Consider the following 11,193-nt stretch of genomic DNA (forward strand, 5'->3'; position numbering starts at 1 on the left):
ATAGGGAACTTTTGGGATAGCATTTGAAATGTAAATAAAGAAAATATCTAATAAAAAATTTGCAAAGCAAAAAAGAAAAAAAACCCAAAAACCAAAAAACAAACAACCCCCCCCCCCAAAAAAAACAAAAAACCTTTATGCTCCCTCATCTGCAGGGTTCCCTGAGCTCCTAACTGACCCCGACAACTGAACTATCCCAAGGATGCAAGTGGGAGAAGACAGTTGGTTGCATGAAAAACATTGTAAAGTTCAAAATAATGTTAGTGATTCTGGGCGTGGAGCAGAAGCGAGGGGAAAAACAAAACAAAGAAGCAAGCAAGCAAACAAACCAACCAAACCAAGTGGGCTGGAGAAACGGACGTCAGGACGGTGTCTGTGTAGCAAGCACAAATCCTGCTTTCATTCCCTAGCACTAAATAAACAAAGCAGGGTACTGCACATCTATAACCACAGTACTTGGGAGGTGGAGGCAGGAGGTTCAGAAGGACAAGGTCATCAGCCCTGTCACAGAAGAGGGAGGTGGACAGATTAAAGCAAATGGACAGACTTACTTAGTATTAAAATGAACCAGAAAGGATGATAGACAGGCATGGCTGGAAGTCATCCATGGGTGTTCACCATGCTAGACTAGCATGGCTGGAAGTCATCCGTGGGTGGTGACCACGAGAGGACTGGGCCACCTGGGTGATGTGGCATGCTCTTAAAGGCACCATTGTGTTGTGTTGGGGTGGAGAAGTAGGTCACGGCTCACTGACAGAAAGCACGTGGATCAGTTTACAGAACTGTCCACTCCTGCAGTGTCCAAACACACGCAGTGTGTCTTCATGAGACCCACGAGCTATTATTACACATGAATAGCTTTATAGTTCATGTGTGTGCTTGCCTAAGAGATATACATATTCATTATAATTGTAATATATATTTGCCTTTGTGTCCCAAATATGGAATATCCAGTGAGTGTAGATACCATATGTATTTTAATTAAGACAGGTATACTAGTATTTTTTTTTTTTTTGGCTATAGTAGTTAACTGGCTACAAGAAGTTTGTTGACATATGGAAGATGTTTCTGGTTGCTGGAACCAGGGATTTGGGGTTAGTGGGAATGGTCTTTCTGGGTGTTCTTGGATCTTGGTCTCTAGGCTAAACTATACAGATAAGAGGGCTAAAAGCCTTTAAGAAATGAACTAAAATTTCTTTTAAAGAACGCTTTTATTGGTCACTCAGTGAGGATAAAATTGTGTCCTGCTACTTGGTGCCTCCTTGCCCAACCCACCCAGGGAAGTTTGTGTTCCACTGTGGCTGCTGTCGCTGTCCTTCAAGGGGGTGTAGACACAGGGACTATGCTGCCCGGCCACGGAGAGGCGATGCCAGTCCTCTTTTTGGAAGTCAGTGATGAACATGGGGCAGAGGCTTCCTGTCTTACCCAGATCAAGGCCCTTGAGTGTCCCGGAGTGTAGACCACAGTAGGTTCCGGGTCTCCCATTTTTGGTAGGAGTGAGAGGCTATGCTGGCCCATCAGTCCTGCAGGATGCCACCATTGACACTTCACCTTGGACCTTGGTTATCATCCTGAGTGAGGGTAGTGTTTACACTGCACATAGCTTGTCTGCTCTTTGTGATCTCTACAGTATCCTATGCTTCGACCCCAGTCCCTCCTGTGATAACTGCTCTGCAGCATCCTGGAACCAGACAGGACTGCATATAACTGTCTTCACCCCAGAATCCCACTGTGGGCCAGGTGGTCACAGCAGGCTTCTGGGAGCTATGTGACTGGGTAAATCAGTCAAGTCCCCGAGGTGTTGCATGGCCTTTGCCCCGTGAAATCCTCGGGAGGGTTTGATGTCGAAGATGGTCTGATGATTCTTGTATAGACGACTGTTGAGTATTTCATAGTGGTTCGGTACAGCAGGCAGTAAAGTAATATAGACCTTAGGTTGCAGTGGGCTTTGAAGCAAGGTGTTTATGAAAGTCTCTTATGATGGAGTGACAGGGACAACAATAAATGCGGGTCAACTGTTACCACTGATGTGACTAAGGACTGCTGATACACAGATTTATTTATTATATGTAAGTACACTGTAGCTGTCTTCAGACACTCCAGAAGAGGGCGTTGGATCTTGTTACAGATGGTTATGAGCCACCATGTGGTTGCTGGGATTTGAACTCCGGACCTTTGGAAGAACAGTTGGGTGCTCTTACCCACTGAGCCATCTCACCAGCCCACCAAGAGAATTGTTAAAGGAGACTGATCTGAGTTGAAAATGTATGTGCACCCAAAACCCAGCAGATGAAGGTTAATGGTGGCTTTCGTCTGAACTGCCCACAATTGGAAGCAACCAAGGTGTTTGTTCTTCAGTAGATGAACGGGTGAATTTCAATATATTATATGAGAGTATTATATACAAAGGTGTTAAAAAAAGCATCCTATCAATCCACAAGAAATACAGTCTGAAATCTTCTGTGTTGCTGCATGGAGGAAGCCAAATGGAAAGGCTGCTTGTTGAGTGAGTTCACGTAACTGCATATGATGTTCTGGAAAAGGCGAAAGAGTGGAGGTAGGAATACGAGTGGCTTTCAGGGGCTTGAGAGAAGGGAGGACGGAGCACGGGACCTTTAGGGTAGTGTGGCTACTCAGCATCATTCTGTAAAGGTGGGCAGACACATGACAGCATGCACGCACCAAAGACCAAAGCACGTACATCCCAAAGTGCGTGACAGCATGCACGCATCAAAGACCAAAGCACGTACATCCCAAAGTGCGGAGTTTTAAGGACTTCAGTTATGAATCGCACATTGAGAATGCTTCATCCACGGTAATAAATGGGCCCCGTCTGAAATGCTTTGATAGGGGACAACGTGGTGTTCAGGGGAGAGGGATTGTACGGGAGCTCCCAGCACGCTCTGCTTAATTCTTTTGTAAATCTGAAAGTAGTCTTAAAAATAAAGTTCATTTATAAACTGGTGACAGTGCTTCTAGTCCTTTGTACAAGACAAGGGGCACATAAAGTGGCTGACACCATCCATCTGAGAGGCAGTTGGCACAGTGGTAGGGCTGGGCAGCCTGTGTTCACATCTTATTGCTGCCACACCTCACCTTGGAGCCCTAGGCGAGTTTCTGACCTCTCTTGGCTCATCTGTGTAATGGGGATAATGATCAAACTGTCCTCATTCACTGTTGGGTAGAAGGATGAAGCAAGTGACCGTGAAACCCGGGGGCAGGGCTCTGCCCATTGCGCAGTGGCTGTTTCATTCACCCTGAACTTGGCTTTAGAGGGTACACCCCACACCCGTGAGTAGAGGGGTCAAGGGCTCAGGGCACACCTCCTAACTCTTAGGTTCTACATGTCCTCCTGAGCAAGGCCCTCTTCGGCCTGGAGCATGCCTCTCCTTCTCACCTGGCAAACGTTGACTTCTTTTGGAAGACAAAATTTGAAAGCTGTCTTTGCCTTAGAACTTCAGAACCTCTGTGCTTCCCCGTATTTATTGGGCAGAGCAGGATTCGATATAATCCCAGCTGCTAGCCCAGTGTCAGACACATGCTTAGCAGAATCAAAACAGTAATGATAGCATTCTGTGGAAAACTGGGTGATACAGGGATGTTAGGTGGGATGTATTAAGGAGAGGTCTGCGATTGCATCTGAAGGGATTCGTGGACCTATGGGATGAAGAGGGGGCTCCTTCCTTGTTACTTGTGCTATGACAGTGACCACATTTTTCAGCTGGTATGACACAGCCCTGGCTGCAGGATCATGGATGCAGACATGATGGGAACTGCTATTTTGATGTCGTTTTCAGGTGTAAAGATTAATTGAAAAGTATTTGGTTTAACACAAGATCAGTTATATCATTCAGGAGTATTTATCTGAAGGAATCAGATAGCGTATCATAGAGATGGTTGCGGCAGCCAAGTTTATCATAGGATTGCTTACAGTAGGAAAATCATAATAATGGCCTCAGTGTCCCTTGGATAAACAATTAAAGATGTCAACACACACACACTCAGAGACACCCCCCCCCAGAGAGAGAGAGAGAGAGAGAGAGAGAGCGCTGTTATGAACAAAACAGTGCTGTTTTCAAGGAATTTGCTGTAAATGGAGATTATCACATGTTAACCAAAATAATCTAAACCCAGAAAGATAACTACTGTAAGTCTTCCCTTACATGCTAGATCTAAGGAGAAGAATGGACAGGAAAAGGAAAATGGAAGGAACACTTTTTTTTTATTTAATCTTTTCTTTTCTTGGATATTTTATTTACATTTCAAGTGTTTCCTGGTTTCCCCTCCAGAAACCCCGTATCCCCTTCCCCTGCTTCTATGAGGGTGCTCCACCACCCACCCACCTACTCCCACCTCCCCGCCCTCTTCTGCCTCCTCGCCCAGGTATTCCCCTATACTGGGTCATTGAGCCTTCACGAGACCAAGGGCCTCTCCTCCCATTGATGCCCAACAAGGCCATCCTCTGCTACATATGCAGCTGGAGCCATGAGTCCCTCCATGTGTACTCTTTGGTGGTTTAGCCCTTGGGAGCTCTGGATGGTCTGGTTGGTTGATATTATTCTTCCTACGGGGTTGCAAATCCTTTCGGCTCCTTCAATCCTTTCTCTAACTCCTCCATTGGGAACCCCATGCTCAGGTCAGTGGTTGGCTGCATGCATCCTTCTCTGTATTAGGCTCTGGCAGAGCCTCTCGGGAGGGAGCTATAGCAGACTTCTGTCAGCAGGCACTTCTTGGCATCTGCAATAGTGTCTGGGTTTGGTGACTGTATGTGAGATGAATCCCCAGGTGGGGCAGTCTTTGGATGGCCTTTTGGAAGGGGCACTATTAAAGAACAAAAAGGGGACCAGTGGAATGGGCAGGAAGGATAAATGTGGGGAAGGCTGGGGCAGGGATGTATATGTGTATAAATGTATATATATACATATACAGTACCATATATAAGGGTGTGAAAATGCCATATACATACTATCTCCTACAGCCAACATCATGAATTTTTATAGCAAATTGATTTGGTTAATCTACTTTTAATTATAAATTTGATTTCAGAGGACTATAAGATACTATCTCCTGCGTACAACATGGGCATCACACCCATGGAGGCTGGGGTGTCTATACAACATCTGCACAAAGCTGGACCTATGAGCATCTCATCATAGATGGGAGAGGGTATCAAGAGGGCCTATCCCTCCCTGAGGGCTGTTGGCAGTGGTTGCTAGGGGTCAGTTTTTCAGTAGTCTGGCCAGTGAAAAGCAGCCACGCTCCAGTAAATAATCTCTCATGTATCCTCGTGTGAGCAAGTTTAATAACATTCATTGGGAAACACCCCCCCCCAAGACACACACACAGGCACACTCACACAGACACACACGCACCCTAAGACTTGAAAGTAGGCAGGGGACTGCTTGAGATAAAGGAATGTTTTTATCAGATAAGGAAGGAGAGTAGGAGTGGAAACAACTAAAACTCTTTATCAAATAATAAACCAAAAATTAATTTTTTATTTTACAAAGTTAAAAATTTAAAGCCCAGCCGGGCGTGGTGGCGCACGCCTTTAATCCCAGCACTTGGGAGGCAGAGGCAGGCGAATTTCTGAGTTCGAGGCCAGCCTGGTCTACAAAGTGAGTTCCAGGACAGCCAGAGCTATACAGAGAAACCCTGTCTCGAAAAAAAACAAAACAAAACAAAAAAACAAAAAACAACAAAAAAAACTCATTTTCTTTGCTTTTACTTTACTTTTGTTCATATATGCAATGATTTTCTTCCCCCTTCCCCAGACTCTTTCTTACCCCTCCGTCATTCCATCCACTCCCTACTACTTCATGTCTGCTATTTGTGCACACTGAGTTGTGTTAGTGGTGCATGGACAGCTTACCATGACTTCCCTCGCTGAGGAGCATGGTGGCTGCCTCCCCAGTCTCTGTTGGCAGCGGGCGGTTGTGAGTGCAGAGATTGATAATCGGTCGAGTGCTGAGACTGAGAGACTGAGAGTATTCAGCCCTCAAGGGGACATCTGTACCAGCCTCCCGAGGCTCAGGGAACATCACGGAAGAGGGGACAGAAAGAATAAACAGCCAAAGGATGGGTGGGAATGAGTTCCCTGAGATAACGTGGTCTCCACAGTCATGAACACACAGATCCACACGGGATCTGCACAAGACTGGCTCGTTCAAAGATGCATCATGGAGAGGGGAGGGCTTCATTAGGCCCCACCGGGGAGGGCTTCATTAGGCCCCACCCCTCCCTAAGGAGTGATTGGCAGTTAATGGTTGGCAGCAGCACCAGTCCATGGGTACAGATGTCCATGGGTACAGATGTGACAAATGTGACACAGTCCAGCTACCTGTCACCTTGTTTATGAAAATGTTCACTTAAGCGAACATTTTCACGAGAATCGCTGGTTTTATTAAAAAGCTGAATTACAGTTCTGAACGCAGCATCTGACATTTTCTCTGTGTATTTAGTATTTGATACTGTCAAAGATTTTTATTCTAAGGTTGCCTCAGAGGGACTCAGGAACCACCAACCAAGATGGGCTAGCCCGAGGATCCGTAAGCATAATGCTATGGTGGATCGAAATGCGTGACATGTGTGCAGGTTCTCAAGTAACATGGGGAAGAAGGAAGTCACTTTGGCCACTTTTGGAGGTGACACATTGCAGAAAACCAGTAAACAAAGGAAAATAAACGTTGAACGCTTGCCTGGTCCTGCTTCGGAGCTTTGTCTTCTCTGGTAACTATAAACATCCTTTTTAGAGTTGAGAGCCAGCAAGGATGAAGGGTTTTTGCCTTACAGGGCCCCTGAGCACACACCACCACACGCCTTAGATTTTTCCAGGAAAAAGTTTCAAAGCTGATAAAGCCCCTAGGTCCAACTACCAGTTATTAAGCTACTCCAAAGGCACAGGGAAAGTGTTAAACTCCACCACTAGAACTCAGCAAGCATTTCCCAGAATCTGGAAAACTTTGCTGAGCAAAGTCCGTTTTCCCCACAGAAACAGCCATCATTAAAGACCATGGCAGCCGGGTTAGGGTGAGGGAGAGACGTGACCACAGATGCCAGTTTCAGTCTCTGACGTTGCTGAATCTTCGGCCTCTTGTCTTTCTCTTTCCGAGAATCTGCAAAAGTGGGTGTGTGGTGGTACTGAGGATTGGGGAAGAGCTTAGGGAGGCGTGCAGAAAAGTGGTTCAGCCGGTTAGAGTTGCTCACCCCCAAAGCATGGTGGCCAGGGTTCAATCCCACCTCAAGACGGAGGAGGGAACTGACTCCAGGGGCTGGCCCTCCAGCCTCCAAAGGTGTGCTGTGACGTGTGCAGACTCACGCAGACATCATATGCAAAGTGATTATAAATAATTAAAGTATTAAAACAGAACAACGGACGGGAAGATGGCTCTGGGTCATCCACTGGCTGTGCAAGCATGCGGATCTGCGGCTGGGTCCCCAGCACTCAGGGAGAGGTCAGCACAGTGGCTTGTACCCATAATTCTGAGCACAGGCACTCACTGGCCAGACAGGGATCTGGGAGGTCGGTGAACTTCCAGAGCTCTGGTCAAGTCTCTGCTGCTTTGTGTCCAGGCAGACACTTACGGGGCTTTCTAGTTAGCTCCAAGGCTGTTTAAACTTGAGTGAGCTTTTGCTCTGCTAGGGCTCTGCCTCATTCTACAAAACACTTGATTCTCAGTTGATAAAGAGACACCTTGCCCCCCCCCCCCCGCTGCAAATAAGGTGGAAATTGCCCGAAACAGACTTCGAAGGCAAACTCTGTCCAGCTCCAGATAATGTGCAGACATGTACAGAAGCATCTGCACAGAAACATACATGAGCATGTATACAGAGATAAGATACAAAAGGACTGGGTAAGCTCTCACATGTAACAGTGGTATAGTTCAGTTAAAAAGAGCTTTGGGTTAGCTCCATAGGAGGAACAACAATATCAACCAACTAGACCCCCTCCCCCCCCCCAGAGCTCCCAGGGACTAAACCACCAACCAAGGAGTACACATGGAGAGAACCATGGCTCCAGTCACATATGTAGCAGAAGATGGCCTTGTTGGACATCAGTGGGAGGAGAGGCCCTTGGTCTTGTGAAGGCTGGATGCCCCAGTGTAGGGGAATGTGAGGGTGAGGAGGCAGAAGTAGGTGGGTGGGCAGGGGAGCACCCTCATAGAAGCAGGGGAGGGAGGGATGGGATAGAGGGTTTCTGGAGGGGAAACCGAGAAAGGGGATAACATTTGAAATGTAAATAAATAACATAACCAATAAAAAAATTTAATAAAAAGCTTTGGAGACGATAAATGGAAACATTTTCAGACTAAATTAGTTTTGTGGGGATTCACTCCAAGTAGGGCATGGGTACTTCATGGTGAGGTGTGGGGTGAGGATATGGAGGGAACGGTTATGCATGGGGGATTGTTAAAGCTAGTTTAGTAAGCCCTGGCCCCTGTTTGCGGACATGTTTGAAATTTACCAGAGTGATTTTTTTTTTTTTTTTACCGACCCAAATTATCTAATAAGATAAGCTCTCTATAATATTAGGCAATTTCTTAACAATGAATGTTAAACTGATCAGTGTTTCTAAGATTTTCCTCTCAAGTCACAAATATAAATTACAGAGCTATGGGTTTCATGGCTAGTGAAGAGGTGAGTTATAGTAAACATGATACATGATTAACATCCCAAGTATGTACAGATCCCTCTATATGTGTGTTTATTTACCTTAAATGTTTGCTTCTCAGTGACATTTCATTCTTTGGAGCAACAGACACTAACTTACCAAAGAGACAGCTAAGCCGCCCTGAACATTGTGGCACCACTTTCCCAAGCAATTGTTTTGTTGTGTTCTCAGCTGACCATGGATTGTTAATGACCATCAAGACCCTTGGCTGAGATGCCAACTGGGCCTTTGCCCAGGACACAGAGAGACCTCTAGAATGTTCTTTGGCCTTGCTATGGTAGTGCTCGCCAAATGAGGTCTGTGAGTTGAAGTTCTACCATTACCCAATTTTTAAATTTTTTTTTTTTTAATTCCTGGAAGTTGGAACTCCCAGGAGGAGAGCAAGTCAGGGCTTCAGTTAAGTCTGGGCTTCTTTGTTTTCAGCCAGATAATTAAGTGGTTGTCTGGCTAGTTCTAAAGATGTGTAAACTTGAGTGAACTTTCCCTCTTCCCAGGGCTCTGCATCACTCTGCAGAGGCAATCCCATGGATGCATGCTAATCTAACACTCATAGGAGCCAAACTCTGAGGTATGGCTCATCAGTGGTTCTGAGCCAGGTCAGAGAGTGACCAGAGCCCCATGAAGAACACCTCAACATCTTCCTGTTGGCACCTAGGCTTCACCGAGAAATATCTAGTTGTAAATATATCATTTATTCCATATATTGCCCAGAGTATACTCATAAGACAATGTATAGCACAGTGTGCGATAAATATATAAATAAATCATTTTAAAGGTAAGAATTTCCTTACGGTGGATTTCTAATAAGAATCTTGAAAGCTGCCACTTCAGTATGACTTGGAGAAATCTGTAACATTGGACAATGGCAAGGGTTAATTATAAACCGAGACTAAAGAGATAGGCTTGGAAGAAAACATGTCAAAACAAAGCCTGTGTTAAAAAAATGTAAAAGGCAAAAAAAAAAAATTAATAATAATGTGACCCTGTGCTGGATAGTTTCACGTCAACTTGACACGAGCTAAAGTCATTGTAGAGGAGGGAACTTTGGTTAAGAAAATGCTCCCGTAGTCAGGTTGTAGGCAGGCCTACAGAGCATTTTCTTAGTTGGTGATTGATGGGGGCAGCTGAGTCTGTCTCGAGTGGGGTCATCACTGGGCTGGTGGTCCTGGGCTCTATACACGAAAGGAGATGGAACAAGCTACTGGGAGCAAGCCAGGAAGCATGGTTTCTCTACGGCCTCTGCTTTAGATCCTGCCCTGAGTGCCTGCCCTGACTTCGTTTGATGACAGATTATAATGTCAAAGTGTGAGCAGAGTAAGACCTTCCTTCTCCAGGTTGCTTTGTGTCCTGGTGCTTAATCACAGCAATAGAACCCTTAAGTAAGACAGTGGCAGACCACTGATTCAGCAGCACAGACCTGGTCCACCTTGCTCATTTTATTGTCCCAGGTCACAGAGATGCTTAGTATGAGGACGAGGATAGAAGATGGGTTGCATGTCCCTTTCTGATGGAGAGCTTCATCCACAACTTCATCCAGCCTTATGTAGAGTTGTGTGTGTGTGTGTGTGTGTGTACACATATGGTATGTATTGCAAATATGTCGCAGTAAATTTCCAACCCAAGTAAGCCCAGGCAATAACAACACAATTAATGTGAACACATGCTGTGCACCGAGATTGGGCCGATCTACCGCTACACTACCGTCTCCATATAAGAGACCCCTTAGAACTTGCCGTTTCTCCAGGCCAGGTGCTTCTGCTCTTCTTTCCTTCTTCCTCCTTCTCCGTCGTCCTCTCCCTCTCTCTTTTTCCCCCAAGACCTTCAGCTCCACCTTCCCTTCTTTCTCCTCCCAATCACCGGCTCTAGCCTTTATTTTATTCGTTAAGGTGGGAAGAAAGTTTACAGGAAATCACCTGAGTGCTCACTCATTCCTTGTTCGAAACCCCTCACTGGAGAATAGAGTTATCATCAAATATATTAGCTCCAGGGCTATCCACAACACAAATATATGACAAGATAGACTGCATAGCATTCTAGAAGGTAGCTTGATTGCATATTTCCTTCTTAGCTCAGCTTATCCTCCTAAATCACTTATCGTTTTATTTTTCTGCTCCATGCCTTGGGCTTTCTCCCTATAGCCTGTGGCATAAAAGCCAGAACCCTACCTTCAAAATACCCAATGCAAGCCGTTTAAGGAAGGAAGGGTTTATTTAGACACACGGTTTAAGGGGAGACAGTCCCATCAACAAGCACAGCCTGGCAGCAGGATGGTGAGTCTGCTGGTCACTTTGGGTCCACAGTCGGAAAGCAGTGGTGAATGCTGGTGTTCAGTACACTCTCCTTTTTATTCAGTCTTCTTCAGTGCTTTTTGGCCATTGTTAGCTTAGTCTGTGTTTGTCTGGTAATAGAGTTCACAGAAAGAAGCACGCAGTTCTTCCTCTTCCCTTTTCTCTTCTCTTCTCTTCTCTTCTCTTCTCTTCTCTTCTCTTCTCTTCTCTTCTCTTCTCTTCTCTTCTCTTCTC

General features: G+C 45.6%; 1 protein-coding gene across 1 annotated transcript in view; it reads left to right on the forward strand.

Moving 5' to 3' along the window:
* Positions 1 to 11,193, forward strand: part of Retreg1 (reticulophagy regulator 1) — a 133,656-nt gene that overhangs the window by 37,008 nt on the left and 85,455 nt on the right. The window lies entirely within an intron of this gene.

The sequence above is a fragment of the Mus pahari genome, chromosome 11 (genome assembly GCF_900095145.1).
Source record: "Mus pahari chromosome 11, PAHARI_EIJ_v1.1, whole genome shotgun sequence".
NCBI classification, from domain to species: Eukaryota; Metazoa; Chordata; class Mammalia; order Rodentia; family Muridae; genus Mus; species Mus pahari.